The sequence below is a fragment of the Artemia sp. Qi Xiang Cuo genome, chromosome 17, assembly GCF_049724085.1.
Source record: "Artemia sp. Qi Xiang Cuo chromosome 17, ASM4972408v1, whole genome shotgun sequence".
NCBI lineage: Eukaryota > Metazoa > Arthropoda > Branchiopoda > Anostraca > Artemiidae > Artemia > Artemia sp. Qi Xiang Cuo.
The window spans coordinates 9,796,450-9,817,787 of record NC_142810.1 but is presented as its reverse complement, the minus strand read 5'-3'; positions in this window follow the sequence as shown (position 1 = coordinate 9,817,787).

Sequence of the window (21,338 nt, the reverse complement as noted above, 5' to 3'; positions counted from 1 at the left end):
ATAATATAGACGGTGCAGTTCAAAGCAAGGATTCGCATACATTTGCACTGATGAAACAGATTGTGTAGAACCAGAGTAACGGAAATGTGTTCATGGTGGGAGCGAACGGTGAACAGTTGTAGCATTTCCTGCGAGAACTGTTCAATGGATTCAGCCAAATCATCAATAATCAACCACGAGTTCGATTCAATACTATTGAAAACCTCAAGTCCCCGTATGAATTGCATTGGTATGGTTGTGGCAATAGCTTTTATTTGATCATAAGACTCCTGCCAAATACTATAGCAATTGTAGATTTTTTTCAACTTTTTCAAAAACATTTTATCGCAATTTTGAATTATTTTAGTTAAAAGTATTTTTTTCACCGACATTGAGGGACCACACAGAAACGATCTGAAGGGTGTTTTAAATTGATACATGCTGTTGACAACAGTCGGACTACAACTAACTGTAAATCATATGTATCCAATGAATAAGTAGTAATTTTCCCCATAGATCTATCTATTCAAGAACAACAAAAAAACAATATTTCATGGCATTTATTTCGATATTACATGAAAACAAATATTTGTCATCAACGTGAAATGTAACGATAAAAATAACACTTGTTCAACAAGAACAGTTGACAAAATTTCGTGGTCAACAAGAAAACTCTATTTGTTCAACATGAACTCGGCAATGATAACACTCAATGTACAATAAAAAAAACACTTTTGTCCATCATCAGCACTTATTGTCTTTAAAAACACTTTTTGTCCATCAACAACAATTTTCTGTCAAACAACATCTTTTAAAGCACTTATTGTATTGAAAAAAATCTATGTACAAAAAAACAAAACACATTTATATACACCAACGACAAAAAAAAACAGAAAACACTTGGAAATCGTGAAACTCGCACCGTTTAACATTACAGTTAATTTGAAGGAGGGATCCCCCCCCCCCAGGGCCACAGGGCCACAGGCCAGCAGGCAATGGGTGGGACCCCCCCCCACCCCCTGGGCTGCCGCAGGAAGGGCCCCCTCCCCCCCCCCCGGGAGCCGCGGTTGAACATTACAGTGAATTTAAAGGAGGGCCCCCCTCCCCCCTTCCGGGAGCCGCGGTTGAACATTACAGTGAATTTAAACGAGGGATCCCCCCCCAGGGCCGTGGGGCCGAAGGCCGGCCGGCCGCGGGGCGAAAATGGATTGTACACAATAGTTGTCCGGTCACTGCTGCTGCTGCTACAGGTTAGGTTGAGGTTGGGTTAGTGGTGGTTAGTTAATTTATGAACGGGTTGGTGATGGTGAGTTGGAGTATTTAATTTATGAACGGGTTGGTGGTGGTTAGTGGTTGGGTTAGTTCAGGTTAGGTTAATTTATCCAGACCAAGTTGATTGCGATAGTCTATGCATTCAACTCAGTCTGAAATATGGTAGTGGCCATGAGGTAGAACGCTCACACCATTCTCGAGCACATAGACTTTGTCGGATATACACTACATTGCATTCTTTTCCACTCTCACAGTATAATTTCTATACTGTAGAGAGCGAATTGCAAGCACTTGTGCTCTCGGCACTAGGCTTCTTTCTACACAGTCTCTGTACACGCTCATGATGAAATTGCTCTTGACAAAGTGTTTAGGCACACTTTGACACATCTTTTTTTCATCCCAACTCTGAGTTTCAGCGCAATAAAATTTGGGACCCGGGACCACCCCCCTAGATATCAAATCGCTCCCCGTGTCTGATTTTAACATTAATAGTTGGTTGGGGGCTTGACATTTCACCAACTCGGGGTAAAGTGATGGATTCCAGTTGGTGAAATCCATCCGCGAGCTGATGTGTTCCCCCTTTTCTAAATCACCCAATAAATCTTCGGTCCCATTTACCTTTAACAGCAGAGAATCTGTATCCCCATAGTAAACTTGAACCTCCCCCTCCCGTGGCCATTACACCTTGCACACATTGTAAAAGAACGACAACATGAGCTTTTTGGATATTCCCAGCACTGAACTGCAGCCTGCTATATTCTTGTTCAGTACCACATTTCGCTTCCGCCTGTGTAGAAGAACCATGCCAGTCTTTATGATCATGAACGATGTAAAATTGGGGTCTGCAATACTTCATGCACACTTTAGAGGGTCAGTCACGACTTTGCAGCCAGATCTATTGCGTACGCTTTCACACATTTTGCCAAACGCTGAATTTAGAATGAGCTTGTATATTTCCTTCTCCACCTTTGAGTTTGCCCTAGAGCGTTTATCGACAAAGGTGTCGATAAATGTTTTCAAATATGGTCGCTGATTGAACTGCAGGACCCTGTGTATTTTGGTGATCTTGAAACCATTGTTCACCATCCAGTGCAAAAGCACATGGTGAACAGCGATATTCTCCTTAGGGTCCAAATCAGCAATCAGTTTCTGTTTGGAGGGAGTCCAGTGCATCCCCATATCCTCAACCAATGATCGATTGTAGGGGCTCAGAGATTCCCTGCTCACGGGCCGATTGATACAAGGAAAAACAAAATCTTTGACTGAGTCGTGAAGCGCCAGCGGAATGTGACCGTCAATTTCAAAGAACCATCCTTGTGGCCCATTGTCCTCGACGGTGGTAATATCGGGGAACTCACAAGGATTCTCAAGCCATTGATAGGTCTCACACGGCAAAGAGTAGTGAGACATTGCCGAGGGGTACAATGAGTTCATGTCCAAGAACACTGCATTTGACTTTACACCGGTGCTTTGTCCGCTCAGATCGGTTGATAAGACGCGGTCCCCACGAAAAACATACCCTCCCCTCATTGAACGCTCTACAAAAAGGTGTTGATCTACATCGGTGATTAGGCCTATTTCCTCCCTGCTAATTTTTAAAATTAAATCCATCACTAAATGGGGTGTGGAAAAATAATAGCCTATATCTAACCCAAATTCTGAAAAGATTTGGTCTTTGTTCTTACAGACTATGTCCAACAGAGTTAGAACGTCACTGGCCAAGTACAGTCTACAATAATCCCACCCATTTTTACAATCCCCCTTGGACCACACCTTCTTGGCAAACTCTTACTCCTCGGCTGTGCATTCACTGTTGGTCAGTGAATTGTAAAAAATTTCAATTGGAGATAGTTTCACCCCACTTAATCAAGCGTCCGAGCAGTAATAGTCATATGCGTATATACCTTTGCATGTCAACAGATCATATATTTCACTGTCTGGAAAGTGCTGTTTAAGCAAGGGAAAGCTATCAAAATTGTCGCGCTTTTTCACTTGAATCAATTGACTCAATGCCTTGGGAAAAAAACTAAAGGAATCTAAAAACCTGATTTTATTCCAGCACGTATGCCCATTATCCACTGCCTGCCATTTCAGTTCGAGAAGCAACAACTTCTCGGCCGATTTGGGGATAATGTTATAGGTAAATGAACTATTTACCCATGGACAGTCTACTCCCCCTCCCTCCATCTGCATACGTGCCCGTGCCGGTAAAATAAATTTTAAGTCGTAATTAGAATTGTGAATGAAAACAGGGATAAAAAACTGCTGGCTCACGTTTAAATTCCACGATTGTCGCGCGACCCCTCTAAAATTACTACCCCCCCGAGGATATTTCCTGCCACAAGTGATTATGATCTCTGACTTTCCCCCTCTCACCACCACCTCGTTTCCCTTTAGTCCCCTTATCCCCCTCTACAAACTCTCCCTTACAAACCCAACATATTTTTTTATTTTTAATCGCGAGACGATCCTCTACAGACAACACCATTGGATAATGGGTATTTCTCAAACAAGAAATAGCACCATTAGCCGTGCCAATTAGTTGAGTCAGTGCGTTGACCATGCATTCCCCCTCATCCAGTTTTTCAGCTATTTCTAACAACCGCATGGTGTTAGAACTGTCTCTTTGCGCGTGAGCATAGGAAACTGCAATAGCCTGATGTTCTTTGACTCGGTTTGGAAATTGGGGATCGTTCACCTCCATCAGCTTAGCTTCACTGTCTAAAGATATTTTGTTGCACTGGAGAAGGGTATTTTGAAAAGTTTTAAAACGTAGAATGACCCTATCCCCTGAAACTGTTTCCACTGTCTGATAGCCGTGGCGTCTACAATGCTTCTTATGATTCCATAGCTTTATATCACTAAGAAATCGAGGCAGACATGTTGGACAGTAGAAACAGTCTCCCCGTATCATACCCTCCCCCAAAACTCTCCTGAGGTCTGGGCGCGTAGTAAAATGGCCATTTGAAGTGGCAGGATCACTAGGGGGCGGGTATAGCAACCAAACCCAGTGTCTGACCAAATCAATTGACGGCTCCTTACGGGGAAGACCACCCCCTTCTTTTTTAAACGAACCCCATCTTCAAATTCAGTTTCATACTGAACCACAGTAACGCCGATATTTAAGTGGGCATTAGCCCTTTCAAAAATATCAATGGATCTAAGAGTTACTGGGTATTTCCCCTCTAAACAAGAAAAATCTACAATGGGGAAATTGGACCCTTCCTTCCCATGTACAGCCCAATTGTCTAAATTCATTTTGGTAGCGTCACGTGCTAGAGGCTCGAAAGCTGATATGAGGAAAGCATATCGGAAATACTTTTGTTCTGTTTCAAAACAAATCCGCTGGACACCTTGACAACCCTCTAGATCTGGATTATATTTTAAAACTACTGCACTTTCCCCACCTGTCCCCCATCTTAAAATAAAATCTTTCTTAAATTAAAAAATATTTACAATCAGGTTTTCAAAAAAAAGAACTAAAGATCCGCGCTAATTTTAATTAAAGTTCTCGAGATGCACAATATTTTGATCTACGAAATCCATGAAAGCACCCTCAAAATTATCTAAATTCAGATAAATTCAGCGCTTCTCAGAGTGTACAAAATGATAATAAACTTCACTTTTCCCCTCATTTAAATAAAACACCTTTAAAACAATAGAAGCCTTAATTGATTCCTTCCCCCACAATTGAATTTGGTTCTCCGGAAGTGAAAAAATTTTATACAAAGTTGTGTACAATTTTTACAGGGTCAAAAATAAATTTTCCCCCCACAAGTGTATTAAAAGGGTCTCCAAAGATTGTAGTGTAAACAACTATTGCATTTAGAATTGTGTTCGACAATTGAAAATCGGGAAAAGTTGTACCCCCCACCCCCTCTGGGATATTATCCCCTCCCCCAAGTTGTTAAACAATATCTGGGGTCTGCTCCACTTCAGTTGTTTGAAGTGGACTCGTTAGGGTATCGGAGGCTGGAGGAGGAGGAGGAGGAGAAGGGTTCCCAGTTAATTCATTTTTGAAATCATTTAAAAACTGTAGCGAATTTGGACTCTAGTCCGTTAGCTCAGCTGTCCTATTATCTACATTTTAAAAAATCACTTAAAGACTCCAAAATATTATCAGATAGTTTATTAGACTTGTTGATATCACTCAGCGGCGACATGTTGTTGGAGAGCTTCTCACCATCTGCAACTGATGAGTGGGACGACACAGAATAAGGGACCAATAGTCGTCCAACCTATAAATAAAAAACAGCTTATTTTCAAAGTGTTCAAATCATCCCTACTGCTTTTAAAATTTGAATTATTATTTAAAGTCAGCGCGTAGTAGTAGTAGTAGCAGTATGAGCATAGTAGCATTTGGTTAATTCAACTTAAATAAAATCCAACTTAATATAAGATAAATACAATCAAACACGCCGCTTTACAAGGAAGGCTGCAATTTGGTTTTGTTCAAAAAAAAATAGCTTATTTTCAAAGTCTTCAAATCATCCCTACTGTTTTTTGTTTTTGTTTTTTTTTGCGGGGGTTTTAGGGGCCGCAGCGCATCCTGCGGTGCTTTTTGGGCCCACAGCGCATCCTGTGGTGCTTCTCTGGCCCACAGCGCATCCTGCGGTGCTTTCCTGACCCGTGGCGCATCCTTGCGGCGCATACCTGTGGCGCTTCTCGGGCCCATAGCGCTTCCCGCGGCGCTTCCCCGGCCCATAGCATATCTTATATTAGTATAAGATATTTACAGTCTAAAACGTCACATGACATAGAAGGCGGCAATTTGATATTGTTCAAACAATCCCTCCAAATAAAATTTAATATTAATACTCTTTATCTGCTCTGGAAAAAAAACAAAAAAAACATGATTTGAAAGGGATAGCCATCTCCTCTCATGATACAAAACTCATTCAGATATAAAGTTTTTTTTTTATTTTATAGGCAAGGTGAACCATTCACTAATAAAGCAATTTATAATGCAATGGATTTTGCTACTTATTATGAGCGGGATATAGAGCATTTTTTTTTTGGCTTCACTAATCTAATTTGGCAAAGGGTGAATGCATGCACTTGACATGATTCAAAAGGGGAGATCATTTTATTTCCTTTGGGGAGAAAAAATCTTTCAATATCCCGCTGAGATATACTTTTACACAGCGTTCGAAAATGGTGCATGTAGAAAAGGCGTAAAAAAGTTGGAAGAAATTGATAGATATTTCTATATGATAGGTAGGAAAAAATGCTTACATTTGCAAAATCCGTCTGGACTTGGATGTCGGATGGATCTGATATAGCATGCTGGAGGATAACCTCCTGATCGAGCGTTGATGGGCCAGCTATTAGAGGTCCAAGGAGAGTGGATGCGCTTGCGATGTCACTTTCAAATACGGCTTGGGTAGGCATCACTTGTTCAGGAGGCTTCGGCCAGCTACCATATTGCATGACAGTAGCCTTCGCAGGGCCCGCATTATTAGCCCTTGCTCTCTTACTGGGTGGTGGCGACGGGCATTCTTCACAATTTGCCTTAAAAAGAAGAGAAAAAAGTTAGTTTCAAAATAATTTGCCCCTTTTTTACAGAAAGAAAGTTAGTATCACCATCCACACGAACCATAATTCTGTCTAGAAAAGAATTTATCACTAAGAAAGTCCCCCTGCGCCAGCATTTTCAGTAAAGCAAAAAATAAAAATATACTAAACTCAGAAATCAAATGCTATTTCAATTAATAAAAAAAAAGGCTTCTTAAAATGCATCCCAACCTAACCATACTTTCCATTCAAACCATTTGTTTTCATTTTAAAATAATGGTTATAGAATTGAGAACTGTCAACCCCCCCCCCCTTTCACCAATGTCCTAAATATATTGTTGTTAATTATTTTTCTAAATAAACCCGTTTCATCTGTTCTCTAGAAAATGCATGTTACGACTCCACAAGCTTAATAAACAGTAATCTCTTTTTGATTAAAACCATTTTAACTTGAGAAATAACAAAACAAATCCTTTTTTATCCACGAAACCATTTGGTTAAGTCGCTAACGTTAAGGATTAAAGGTAAGGATTAACAAGCTGGAAGTGCAATTGTGGGGTGTCAGCTGTTTAAATCATTGCGGAAAATGTTTTTGAGTCAAGTAGGTGGCGATGGTTGGCTTAAATGGAAACAGTTTATTAATAGCTATGGAAATATACATAAGTTGAATTTAACTTTTTGATAAGATTACATAAAGAATAAATTTATCGAAAAAAAAGAGAAATATTTCTATTAGCAAGAATTGTACCTGTAAAAACAGAGTGGGGTGGGAGGGGTGTTAGGTTTATGTAATAAAAAGAACATATTTTATGTTTCCTAGTGAGTATAAAGATTGCACGGTGGTTAGGTTTGTGGGGGGGGGGTAGTTACCTAAATATAGTAGAGGGTGACCAATGAAAATAATTTTATTTTGAAAATAAAAAATGAAAATGTACTCACATTGCTAATTGTGGCTGCCAAGGCTTCAAGTTCATCAATAACATTCATTGTTGTTTCCATTGTGTCACAATACTTTCTGAGAATTTAATCACATTGCATGCCCGTTATATACGAAATCTCAAGGGCGAATTGTTATGTAACGGGGGGAAAACCATACGTAACCAGCTCTCTGATTGGCTGAGAAGGAGGATGTATCCGACTCGCTGATTGGCTGAGAAGGATGCATGTACTTCCGGTTTCCTATTCCAGGACATCTTGACATTCATCCTTAGCATGCACTTGTCCAAAACAACAATAATAAATAAATCCCTCAGGCCTAAAGATTAAAGAAACCATAATGTTTCTTAATTTCCTCTTTGTGAATCAATAATTCCCCCACCGACTATCTAAATCAAGTTCACAGGCTAGGTTAATCACAAAATAAAATAGAAAAAAATTTTTATTAATTCCCCCAACGTGAATCAATACATTCCCCTAGCGATTATGTAAATCAATTTCTCAGGTTAGGTTCGCCTCAAGATCAAGGAAACCATAATGTTTCTTAATTCCCCCTTCGTGAATCAATAATTTCCCCACCGATTATGTAAATCAAGTTCTCAGGTTAGGTTCGCCTCAAGATCAAGGAAACCATAATGTTTCTTAATTCCCCCTTCGTGAATCAATAATTTCCCCACCGATTATGTAAATCAAGTTCTCAGGTTAGGTTAGCCAAACAATCTCATAACATTCGCGTCGAGCATGTCCATTCTCACTGACAATGAACAGACATAATACAGGAACATAAAATGCTGTTGACATCCATAAATGTGAGAAAGTTCCTGTTTTTTCATTCTCACTGACAACGAACAGACATAAAACAGGAATATAAATTGCTGTTGACGTCCATAAATATGAGAAAGTCCCTGTTTTTCCATTCTCACTGACAAAAACCATAAAACATCCATAATTTGATGTTGACAACCATGAAAACATCAAATAAATTGACCAACACACATAACCCTCCATGAAAACAGACATAAAAGTGAGAAAATTCCTGTTTTTCCAAGTGAGAAAAATTCTGTTTTTTTCATTCTCAGTGAGAAAACCATAAACCACGTGGTAATGTCACGAGTCAATAAGGCCTTTCTACTGTCATTCGATTTGAAATTGAAAGGGGTAAAGCCCTTTTTAATAGCCGAAAGTGATTGAAGAGCGACTAACCCTCATCTCACGTCCACCATTTTCCCAAATACATCCAATCAAAATTTTAAGATATTCATTTTGTTCAAGGTAGTTGAAAGTTCTGGAAATTAGGTCTTTGAGGATGACAACCCTCCCCCCTCCCCAAAAAAAAAACCTTCAGGACAAAGGTTGTAAGTTATGCCCTGGGGGTATATAAGGCTTTTATAGAAATTTTTGTCGTAGGTACTTCAAAAGGGCTCATTTGATTGGTAATTGAAAGGGCTAGTGCCTTTTTAAATAGAAAAAAGTGATTGAAGGGCAACTAACCCCCCTCTCACACCCGCCATTTCCCTAAACACATCCAATCAAAATTTTGAGATAGCCGTTTTGTTTAACGTAGTTGAAAGTTCTGGAAATTAGGTCTTTGAGGATGACAACCCCCTCACAGCCCTCAGGGCAAGGGTCGTAAGTTATGCCCCAGGGGCATATAAGGTGTTTATAGAAAGTGTGTTCGTAGAAACTCAAAAAGTTGTTTTTTTTTGTTTTTTTTTTTTTTTATACCAGGGCACTTTGAATCGAAGGAGTTGTCGTAAGAACTTCAAAAGGGCTCATTCGATTGAAAATAGAAAGGACTAATGCTCTTTTTAATAGTCGAAAGTGATTGGACGGCAACTAGTCCCCTTACCTCGCCCACCCTCCCATTTGCACATTATGTTTTAAAACTAAAAGTTGCCTTAAGATTAAATTAAAATGCACTGTGTTAATGCTGATTTCCAATAAGGCATCTCAGCGGTATCCCAAGAACGACTGAGGATAGTGTGTTGAAACTTTCAGGGCAACTTCTGCTCTTAAAATTGAACCAAATCAAAATAGCTTAAGTGTATCCAAGCTATCAAAGAAAGTAATCAGATTTGTTTTGTGAATGTTATCAAGTTTTCTATTTCAAGTTAACTAGAGGAGGTATGAAACTAAATTAAACACTACTATATGTGTCCAGATTTTTAAAAGGATGTATGATGCTAAACATTGCTGAAAATTTTTCTCCAGCAGACAAATAGCAGGCCAAACTATAAAGTCTTAAAAAATAAGAAAAGATTTAAAGTATTATTTTCTTTTTCCCTAAAAAGACTATGTAAAAGACTAAATAAAACGAACAGAAATTAATTAAAAAAACTTTTTCCACAAAATAAGCTTTTCAAAGAAAAGTAAAGAACTCCATTAAACCAAAATAGATCAAAAATAAAATAAAATAATCTACCAAGCGTGAAACTACCACAAATCACCATCAATAAATAAATGAAACCCAAAACAAACAGAAATTACAATAAATAACCGAGTCAACCTCAAAACGAGCAGAAATTAACAAGAGTGGGTTTAAAACCCCTATGCCTTCCCAAGGCCAGAACATAATTTGCTCTCTACTGGAAAAAAAATACAAATGAATGTGCATTGTCAGTTTAATATACATATAGGGATATTTAGTAATCAAAATGTTAATATTATTTGATTTATTAAAGTTATGAAAGAAAAAACATTTATATTTTTTCACTAAAGTGCATTTGTGGTAGTTTTACGCTTGGTAGATTATTTGGTTTTATTTTTGCTCGTTTTTGGTTTAATGGAGTTCTTTACTTTTCTTTTAAAACCTTTTTTTGGGGGGAAAGGTTGTTTATAATTAATACAGGAAACATCAGTGGTTTCGTCAAGCATCACTACAAAATATTTGTACTTTTTCACTTGATCTATGAGGAGGTAAAGCGTAGCATGGCACATATCCTCTAATATTTCATTTTGAATTTAATGTGACGCCTAATTGTACTTTTCTGGTCTGGCAAGCCACTTTTCTAAAACTGGAACATCATTTGCCCTTAGTTCAAGAAGGCGTTGGAAGTTCGAAGACTCTTCTTGCTTACCTCTTATAGGTATTCCGTGTGAGGCAAGGTACTTCAAAGACCAGAGTTTGAGTTTCAGAGCTTTGCAAGAGTCGTGGCATTCTTGCTTGAGCACTTAGCTCTTGACTCACATCATTACCGCAGTGCAAAGAGTCTGTGGTTGCGATAGTTGCTTTGTGAAAAACCGAAGCTTCGTGCGACTTAAAGCGATCGAGCGTCTTTGTCCCGTTGCTGGACCCTTTCGTTACGAGTATGTCAAAGGACTCTTTATCACGAGAAGTCTTTGGAAGGGACATTTTCATTTTCACTGCTTCTGTGCAGACTCTAGGCCTACACACAGCCCCGTTCTTAGCCGTGTCGAGTCGTAACCAGTGGCACTTTTCAGTACGTCAGCAGCAAAGTATAAACACATACAACAAGTACTGACAAAACCTATCCTCTCCACACAAAAAAAGTGACCCTTTGTCCGCGTCTCCGGAGACGATTCCAAATCTATGCGAACCTGGGGGATAAATGCACAAGTTCCGTAGGTGATTATACTTGTTCCGTAAAAGCTGTATTAAATTTAACTTATTGGCTCGGAGCGATTAAGTAGTACAGCATTTTTCCTCTAGAGGCGCTGAGGTACGTGGGGTCACTTTTAAAGAGTTTTGTCAGTACTTGTTGTATGCGTTTATACTTTGAGAGGCACTGAGGTCACTTTTGGAGAGTTTTGTCAGTACTTGTTACGTAGATGATTATACTTTGGTCAGCAGCTTTTCCAAAATTATTAATGATCAATATTTTACTTTCAATGTAATATGAAAAAGTGCTTCGGGAGAAATTTATTGTCATTTGAGATCAAAATATTTTTAAACAACACGTCGTTTCGTATAAATACTGATACAAAAAATAGTTTAGATATGCATTTCGCAATTCATTATATTTTGTATAAAATATTTTCTTTTTTACCATACTAAAAATGTTAGTACAAAAAATGACTTGAAATATTTAAAACGCATATAATCCAAATATAAAAGCAGAAACAGCGAGTATTTTGGAATTGCCACTAAGACCAAATTTCCTTTGTTACTGGAAAATCTTTTTTAGGGGTTACGGTTGTAGTTAGCCGGAGTAAATTCTTATATACTCGTTATAACGAAGTGGGTGATTTCGGGTTTGCGCTTTTGTCCTTCTTTTTTTTATTAATTAAAAATTTTGTCCACAAAATATGTTTTTCAAAGAAAAGTAAGAACACCTTTAACCCAAAAATGAGTGGAAATAAAACATATTAATCAACCATATGTAAGACTACCACTAATCGCCAGCAATAAGTAAATGAAACCCAAATCGAACAGAAATCATAGACGGCGCAATAGCTCTGCCTAAGTAAAGAACAATGTTGGCACAATGTATTATTTTTATATTTTTTTTGCTTTCAGACCAGGGCACTTCCTGTAAAAAGGTCTGTCATTGAAACTTCGAAAGATACTCATTCGATTGTAAACGGAAAGTTATAGTGCCCTTTTTGATAGTCGAAATTGACTGGAGGGCAGCCAGTACCCCTTCCTCCCACGCCCATCATTTTGCCAAAAACATACAATCAAAATTTTGAGATATCCATTTTGTTCAGCATTGATGAAAGGTCCAGTAATTATGTATTTGAGGATGGTACTCCCCTCACAGCCCTCACGGCAATGACTAAACGTTCTACTAGTTTCCTATTATAGACATGTTAGTACCCGTTTTAAGAGTAAAAAGTAATCAAAGGGTACCTAACCCTCTCCCCACGTCTTCTTTTCCCAAAATGCACCTGTCAAAAATTTTGAGATAGCCATTGTCTTCAAAATAGTCTAAAGATTATATAACAAGGCCTTCGGAGTTGAAAAACCCCTAAGAACCTGGGGGAAGGGGTTCTAAGTTATTCCCTGGGGATAAATAAGGTTTCTATGGAAGGTGTGGTCGTATAGAATTTAGAGGAGGCTCATTTAATTGGAATTTGAAAGCTCTAGTTCCTTTGTAAGAATCAAAAGTGATAGAGGGCAACTGGACAACTAGCCCTACCCTTCTTGACGCTCTCTTTTCCTCAAACGCATCTGATCAAAATTATGAGATAGCCAAATTGTTCAAAACAGTCCAAAGAACATATAAAGTGCCTCCAAGCTCGACACGACCCTCCAGAGCCCTGAGGAAAGGGTTTTAAGTTGTGCACTGGGGACATTTAAGGTTTTTACGGAATACGTGGCTGTATAAACTTTGGATGGGAGGTATTTAATTGGAAATTGGAAGTTTAAGTGATCTTTTTAAGAGTCAAAGTGATTTGAGAGCAACCCCCCTCCGCACGCACATAATTTCTTAAAAGAAACGTCCAAACAAAGTTTTGAGACATCAATTTTTTTCAACGTTGTTGAAAGACCCTGTAATTATGCCTCTGGGGATGCCAATCCCTCCCCCACAGCCCTCAGTGCAAGGGCTGTAAGTTGGGAAACTCATTTATTGTTTACATATAGTATATGTCATTGAGGAATGTGTGCATGTTTGAACTTTACTTTCTAAAAAGACGAAGGGCATTCAGGTGAGCCTTTCTGGGAATGTTGAAACATGCTATGTGTGTATGGCCTCTCAAAAGGGCAGAGCTCAGGAATGACTGAGTATATTAATTTGCAACTTTCAGGAAATAAGAAGGAAGATGATCAATTGACCAAAAAGGCAATATTTACATGCTACTAATACTACTACCACTAATACTACAGCTAAAACTACTGCATCTGCAGCGAGTACTACTAAGATTGAGGAGGTTGAAATGAACATCGGAAGAAACGTTCAGGGGAAAATTGAACTAAATCAAAAATTACTCTGTACATACAAATTGCTAATGCACGCGTTTCAGCAGTATTTTTTTTAACGGCTTATTGTATCAAGATGAAACTTCTGGGGCATCATGCGCAGGATGTTCAACTAGCCAATACGCAACATGTATCTGCTACTGCTGCTCTTAATACTCGTGTTACTACTACTACTAATAATACACTATTACTGCTACTACTGTTCCTACTACCACCACTACTACTATGATGTTAGTACAATTAAGGCTACGCGATGTAAGGGAAAATTTGACAGAATATTGAGGGGGAATTTGAACTAAATCAAAACTTACTCTGAACATACAAATTGCTAATGCACGCGTTTCACCAGTATTTTTTTTAACGGCTCACTGTATCAAGATGAAACTTCTGGGGAATCATGCGCAGGATGTTCAACTAGCCAATAGGCAACATGTATCTGCTACTACTGCTCTTAATACTCGTGTTACTACTACTACTAATAATACACTATTACTGCTACTACTGTTCCTACTACCACCACTACTACTATGATGTTAGTACAATTAAGGCTACGCGATGTAGGGGAAAATTTGACAGAATATTGAGGGGGAATTTGAACTAAATCAAAACTTACTCTGCACATACAAATTGCTAATGCACGCGTTTCACCAGTATTTTTTTTAACGGCTCACTGTATCAAGATGAAACTTCTGGGGCATCATAAGCAGGATGTTAGTAGAAGTGACCCTATTGACCCCAGGACTCACCCCTGCTGCCACCTACAACTTTTTTTAACACCATATATTGGCACGAGACCCACGTGGTTTATGGTTTTTTTGTCAATGAGAATTTGAAAAACAGGAATTTTGTCACATTTATGTATGTTTTCATGGATGGTTATGTGTGTTGGTCGATTTATTTGATGTTTTTCATGGATGTTTAATGGTTTTTGTCAGTGAGAATTTGAAAAACAGGAACTTTGTCACATTTATGGATGTCATCAGCAATTCATGTCTGTTATATGGTTTTCTCAGTGAGAATGAAAAAACTGGAATTTTCTCACTTGGATTTACATAATCGCTAGGGGAAATTATTGATTCACGAGGGGGGAATTAAGAAACAAACATGGCTTCTTTGATCTTTAGGTGAACCTAGCCTGTAAACTTGATTTACATAATCGCTAGGGGGAATTATTGATTCACGAGGGGAGACCCACGTGGTTTATGGTTTTTTGTCAGTGAGAATTTGAAAAACAGGAATTTTGTCACATTTATGTATGTTTTCTTGGATGGTTATGTGTGTTTGTCGATTTATTTGATGTTTTTCATGGATGTTTAATGGGTTTTGTCAGTGAAAATTTGAAAAACAGGAACTTTGTCACATTTATGGATGTCAACAGCAATTCATGTCTGTTTTATAGTTTTCTCAGTGAGAATGAAAAAAAAGGAACTTTCTCACTTGGAAAACCATATACCACGTGGTCCTGTCACGAGTAGCACATGTGAACTTGATTTACATAATCGCTAGGGGAAATTATTGATTCACGAAGGGGAGAATTAAGAAACATTAAGGCTTCTTTAATCTTAGGTCTGAGGGATAAACGTTCTTTAGGTCAGAGAGAAAAATTAATATTCTATTTTTAAATATGGCTTCATTGATCTTTAGTGTCAGGAATTATAATTGACATCACTTGTTATCTTGGAATTATGCGGGAGTCTAAAGAGATAGAAATTCTATTTTTAAATACGGCTTCACGGAGCTTTAAGTCGGAGAGATAAATTGATATTCTAACGAAACCCTAATAGTTTAGCTAGGAAAATTTATGAGATGAAGAGACTAACGTAGGAAAGGGTTTCCTAGAAATTTGAAATGCGTTAGCGTAGAGATGCCAAACAAAAGGAACACGCTGAAATTACGTTTAGGGATTATTTGGGTGAAACCGTTTTATCCATTTTATGGGATTATTTCGGCGAAACAGTTAGAGACATTTTAAAAGGTGATTTTAGGAAAGGTTTTAGAAGAGAATTTGAGGGTGAAACTCTGTGGTCGTTATAATACACAAGTTCCATTTGAACAGTGTTGTGAGGTCCTCTACCACAACCCAAAGGGTTCCGATCCCCCTACCCCGATCCAAAGGGTTCCAATCCCTCTACCCCCACCCCGAAGGCAGCCACGGTCCCCGAAGGTCCCCCCAGCTCCCCAAGGGTCCCGCTCTATTCCGTTTCCCCAACCCCCCCCCCCAAACCAGAAAAACAGGAACTTTGTCACATTTATGGATGTCAACAGCAATTCATGTCTGTTTTATGGTTTTCTCAGTGAAAATGAAAAAACAGGAACTTTCTCACTTGGAAAACCATAAGCCACGTGGTCCTGTCACGAGTAGCACATGTGAACTTGATTTACATAATCGCTAGGGGAAATTATTGATTCACGAAGGGGAGAATTAAGAAACATTAAGGCTTCTTTAATCTTAGGTCTGAGGGATAAACGTTCTTTAGGTCAGAGAGAAAAATTAATATTCTATTTTTAAATAGGGCTTCATTGATCTTTAGTGTCAGGAATTATAATTGACATCACTTGTTATCTTGGAATTATGCGGGAGTCTAAAGAGATAGAAATTCTATTTTTAAATACGGCTTCACGGAGCTTTAAGTCGGAGAGATAAATTGATATTCTAACGAAACCCTAATAGTTTAGCTAGGAAAATTTATGAGATGAAGAGATTAACGTAGGAAAGGGTTTCCTAGAAATTTGAAATGCGTTAGCGCAGAGATGCCAAACAAAAGGAACACGCTGAAATTACGTTTAGGGATTATTTGGGCGAAACCGTTTTATCCATTTTATGGGATTATTTGGGCGAAACAGTTAGAGACATTTTAAAAGGTGATTTTAGGAAAGGTTTTAGAAGAGAATTTGAGGGTGAAACTCTGTGGTCGTTATAATACACAAGTTCCATTTGAACAGTGTTGTGAGGTCCTCTACCACAACCCAAAGGGTTCCGATCCCCCTACCCGGATCCAAAGGGTTCCAATCCCTCTACCCCCACCCCGAAGGAAGCCACGGTCCCCAAAGGTCCCCCAAGCTCCCAAAGGGTCCCGATATATTCCTTTACCCCCACCCCCCCCAAACCATACAAACATCATTATAATCAATGGAAAACATAAAATATATTCTTTTTACCCTCCCCCATTGTTTTACAACCAAAATTATAGCAAAAATAAATAATTTAGTTTCGTTAAATTTATGCAATTTTATGTGTCTATATCATAGCTAAAAGCGACCAAACCTGGTTTTGCCATAATGCTCTCCACGAGGTTAAAATTAGCTCTCACCTCTTTTCCTATGTGTTTATGAACGCGGCATCCCAAGTCAAAAGGACCTATTTCTCCGTCAAAATTAAATACATCCAATATTTTCTTTTACCCTCAAAACCTAACCCCCCCCCGCACTGTTTTACAACAAAATTCTCGCAAAAAGAAAAAATTATAATTTCGTTAAATTTATGAAATTTTAAGTGTTCTATATCCTAGCTAAAAGTGTCTACTGACTTCCGTCACTGTTGTTATTAACCCGCTCTGGTTTGACACTAGGCTCTGCGGCGCGAGGCCTGTAATTAGCTGTCACCCTGTCCCCTCTGTGTTTACGAACGCAGCAGCCAAAGTCAAAAGCAACTGTTTATCCGTCGAAATTTAAACACTTTGAGGTAATTGTAATAATTAGGTTAAGATTCAATATACTATTTTGGAGAAGAGAAACAAATTATTCTCACGCTTTCTTTCTATAAAGTTTGTTTTATATTCCCGGGGGGGGAGCGTGAATCCAGGTTTTTTTGCTGTGGAGGGGGTTAGCACTTTTAATAGTGAAAAAATAGAAAAGATAATTGTTTCTTACCTTAATTGCTTCTTCATCATTTAGTGATTTTAGCTATAACATTTTAATAAAAGGTAGTAAGATATGGCTTTCGCTTGAATAAAACACAAGATTAACTCAATGAGAGGGTAGACATAGGGTGGGTTAATTTTCCTAAATTTAGGGGGAGAGAATATGGGTTTTTTGCTTTACTAAAATGCAATACTTTTCTAAACAAAATTGTAGTTAATAACTTTTTTTCTGTAAAAAAGGGGCATATTATTTATATACTAATTTTTTCTCTTCTTCTTAAGGCCAATTATGAAGAATGCGTGCCCCCTCCTTCCAAGAAAGCCAGAGATGACGAGGCAGCCACCATACAGTCCGGTCAAAACCGAAAAGAGAATGGGCGGCTTTTTATAATATGGTGAACCCTGCCGGCTCATCTATGCAAGATCGTGAAATAGCCGGCCCAGTCGCGCAAGAACATAGCGACACCGCCCCGTCCACCCTCCAACACACACTACCTGGTCCTTCGGGTGCCCAAATACAGAGGGATTATGCAAATGTGAGCATTTTTTCCTAAATTTCTATTTCTTACTATTTTTAGTACTTTTCAATCCCAATATAAACTTATATCTGTGAGATATTAACCTCATATTACATATCTAAATGTAATTTTTTTTTTTTGCAAAGAAACCACTCTTTTATAATATTTGCTATCGCTTCAATATTTCATAAGTGAATATTTTTAGGTAATTTCTATTAATAATCACTGCCTTTGAAACTCAAAATGCTATTTTTTCTAATCTTTGCTATTTTCTATGCATTCTAACTTTAGGGGAGGGGGCGTGAAGCCAGGAATTTTGTTGGGGAGGGGATTAGCACTTTTAATAGTGACAAAATAGAAATGAAATTTAATTTAAACACTTTTTTTTCAGATATAATAATGTTTGGTGTGATTGACACAGAATATATTGGTCTGAAATATTCCGCAACTGGCATTATATTCGAAGCAGCTTTCTTACTCCTAGACAATCAACGACGTGAAATTCATTGCTATAAATGGAACATCAGATACAATATGTATAAGTACGAGAAAAACAGATGGAGTCCAACACTAAATTTTATAAATCGAAATGGCTTTTACGCTAAAACCTTACGACCACATAATGAAAATAGCTATGAAATAAAACATGTACAAGAGGAAATTCAGGAAATATGCAGTTTTTTCGGTGTGCAAGCTGTTTATGTTAAGGGAAACGTGCCAACTGATAAACTCTTACTAGAAAAATGTGATAAAAACATAGCATTATTCAATTTAGAAGACTTCAAATGTGAGAAATACCTGCATTCAGTCCATGACCCAGAAGATGAAGTTAGATATTTCGCTAAATGGATACCGGATAAGATACCTGACATGGAAAAATGCATCAGATATCCAAAGTCCTAAACTTGCTCCTCCTCATATCAAATGGATTAAGCTTCTTTTTTTTTAAATATGTCATTATTTTTTTCAAATGTTTTAAATATGTTTAAGCAATAAATATCTTAAGCCTCAACCGTTTTTTTATTCTTTAGAATAGTCCATCGCCATGAAAATTATACTTTCAGATTCAACCTGTCAGGGAACACACTTTCAAGTTCAGCATGTTGGAGAACCCTAAATAGTCATCCATAAAAAGGTAAGTTAACTCTAAAAGGTTAAAGAATTTTTCTGAAATTATCTTAAGCCTGAGACGTTTTTATTCTTTAGAATAGTCCATCGCCACGAAAATTATAACTTCAGATTCAACATGACAGGGAACACACATTAAAGTTCAGCATGTTGGAGAACACTAAATAGTCATCCATAAAAAGGTAAGTTAACTCTAAAAGGTTAAAGAATTTTTCTGAAATTATCAAGCCTCAACCGTTTTTATTCTTTAGAATAGTCCATCGCCATGAAAATTAGACTTTCAGATTCAACATGCCAGGGAACACACTTTCAAGTTCAGCATGTTGGAGAATCCCTAAATAGTCATCCATAAAAAGGTAAGTTAACCCTAAAAGGTTAAAGAATTTTTCTGAAATTATCTTAAGCCTGAGACGTTTTTATTATTTAGAATAGTCCAACGCCACCAAAAATATAATTTAAAAATAAACATTCCAGGGAACACACTTTCAAGTTAAACAAGTTGGAGAACCCAAAAAAGTCATCCATAAAAAGGTAAGTTAAACCTAAAAGGTTAAAGCATTTTTCTGAAATTACACTTTCAGATCCAGTATGTCAGGGGACACACTTTCAGGTTCAGCATGTAGGAGAACCCTAAATGCTCATCCCTAAAAAGGTAAGTTAACCCTAAATGGCTAAAGAATTTCTCTATTTATGCAGAGTTTCAACTAGCTATGGCTAAGTTTGTTAAAGACAAACTATTTTCTTGCGAAAACACACAAAATCAGAAAAAATGTTCAATGTTCCTTTAGTACCTACGCCATTAGACTAAAAATGAAGATATTTATGAAGAGTTTCAACTCGCTATGGCTATGTTTTCTAAAGACAATCTATTTTCTTGCGAAAACACACAAAATCAGAAAAAATGTTCAATGTTCCTTTAGTACCTACGCATTTAGACTAAAAATGAAGATATTTATGCAGAGTTTCAACTAGCTATGGCTAAGTTTGCTAAAGACAAGCTATTTTCTTGCGAAAACCCACAAACTCAGAAAAAATGATCAATGTTCCTTTAGTACCTACGCAATTAGGCTTAAATGAAGATATTTATGCAGAGTTTCAACTAGCTATGGCTAAGTTTGCTAAAGACAAGCTATTTTCTTGCGAAAACACACAAAATCAGAAAAAATGTTCAATGTTCCTTTAGTACCTACACAATTAGACTAAAAATGAAGATATTTATGCAGAGTTTCAACTAGCTATGGCTAAGTTTACTAAAGACAAGCTATTTTCTTGCGAAAACACACAAAATCAGAAAAAATGTTCAATCTTCCTTTAGTACCTACGCAATTAGGCTAAAAATGAAGATATTTATGCAGAGTTTCAACTAGCTATGGCTAAGTTTGCTAAAGACAAGTTATTTTCTTGTGAAAACACACAAAATCAGAAAAAATGATCAATGGTCCTTTAGTACCTACGCAATTAGACTAAATGAAGATATTTATGCAGAGTTTCAACTATCTATGGCTAAGTTTGCTAAAGACAAGCTATTTTCTTGCGAAAACACACAAAATCAAAAAAATGTTCAATGTTCCTTTAGTACCTACGCAATTAGACTAAAAATGAAGATATTTATGCAGAGTTTCAACTAGCTATGGCTAAGTTTGATAAAGACAAGCTATTTTCATGTGAAAACACACACAATCAGAAAAAATGTTAAATGTTACTTTAGTACCTACGCAAATAGACTAAAATGAAGATATTTATGCAGAGTTTCAACTATCTAAGGCTAAGTTTGCTAAAGACAAGCTATTTTCTTGAGAAAACACACAAAATCAGAAAAAATGTTCAATGTTCCTTTAGTACCTACTTAATTAGACTAAAAATGAAGATATTTATGCAGAGTTTCAACTAGCTATGGCTAAGTTTGTTAAAGACAAGCTATTTTCTTGCGAAAACACACAAAATCAGAAAAAATGTTCAATGTTCCCTTAGTACCTACGCAATTAGGCTTAAATGAAGATATATATGCAGAGTTTCAACTAGCTATGGCTAAGTTTGCTAAAGACAAGCTATTTTCTTGTGAAAACACACAAAATCAGAAAAAATGTTCAATGTTCCTTTAATACCTACACAATTAGACTACAAATGAAGATATTTATGCAGAGTTACTACTAACTATGGCTAAGTTTACTAAAGACAAGCTATTTTCTTGCGAAAACACACAAAATCAGAAAAAATGTTCAATGTTCCTTTAGTACCTACGCAATTAGG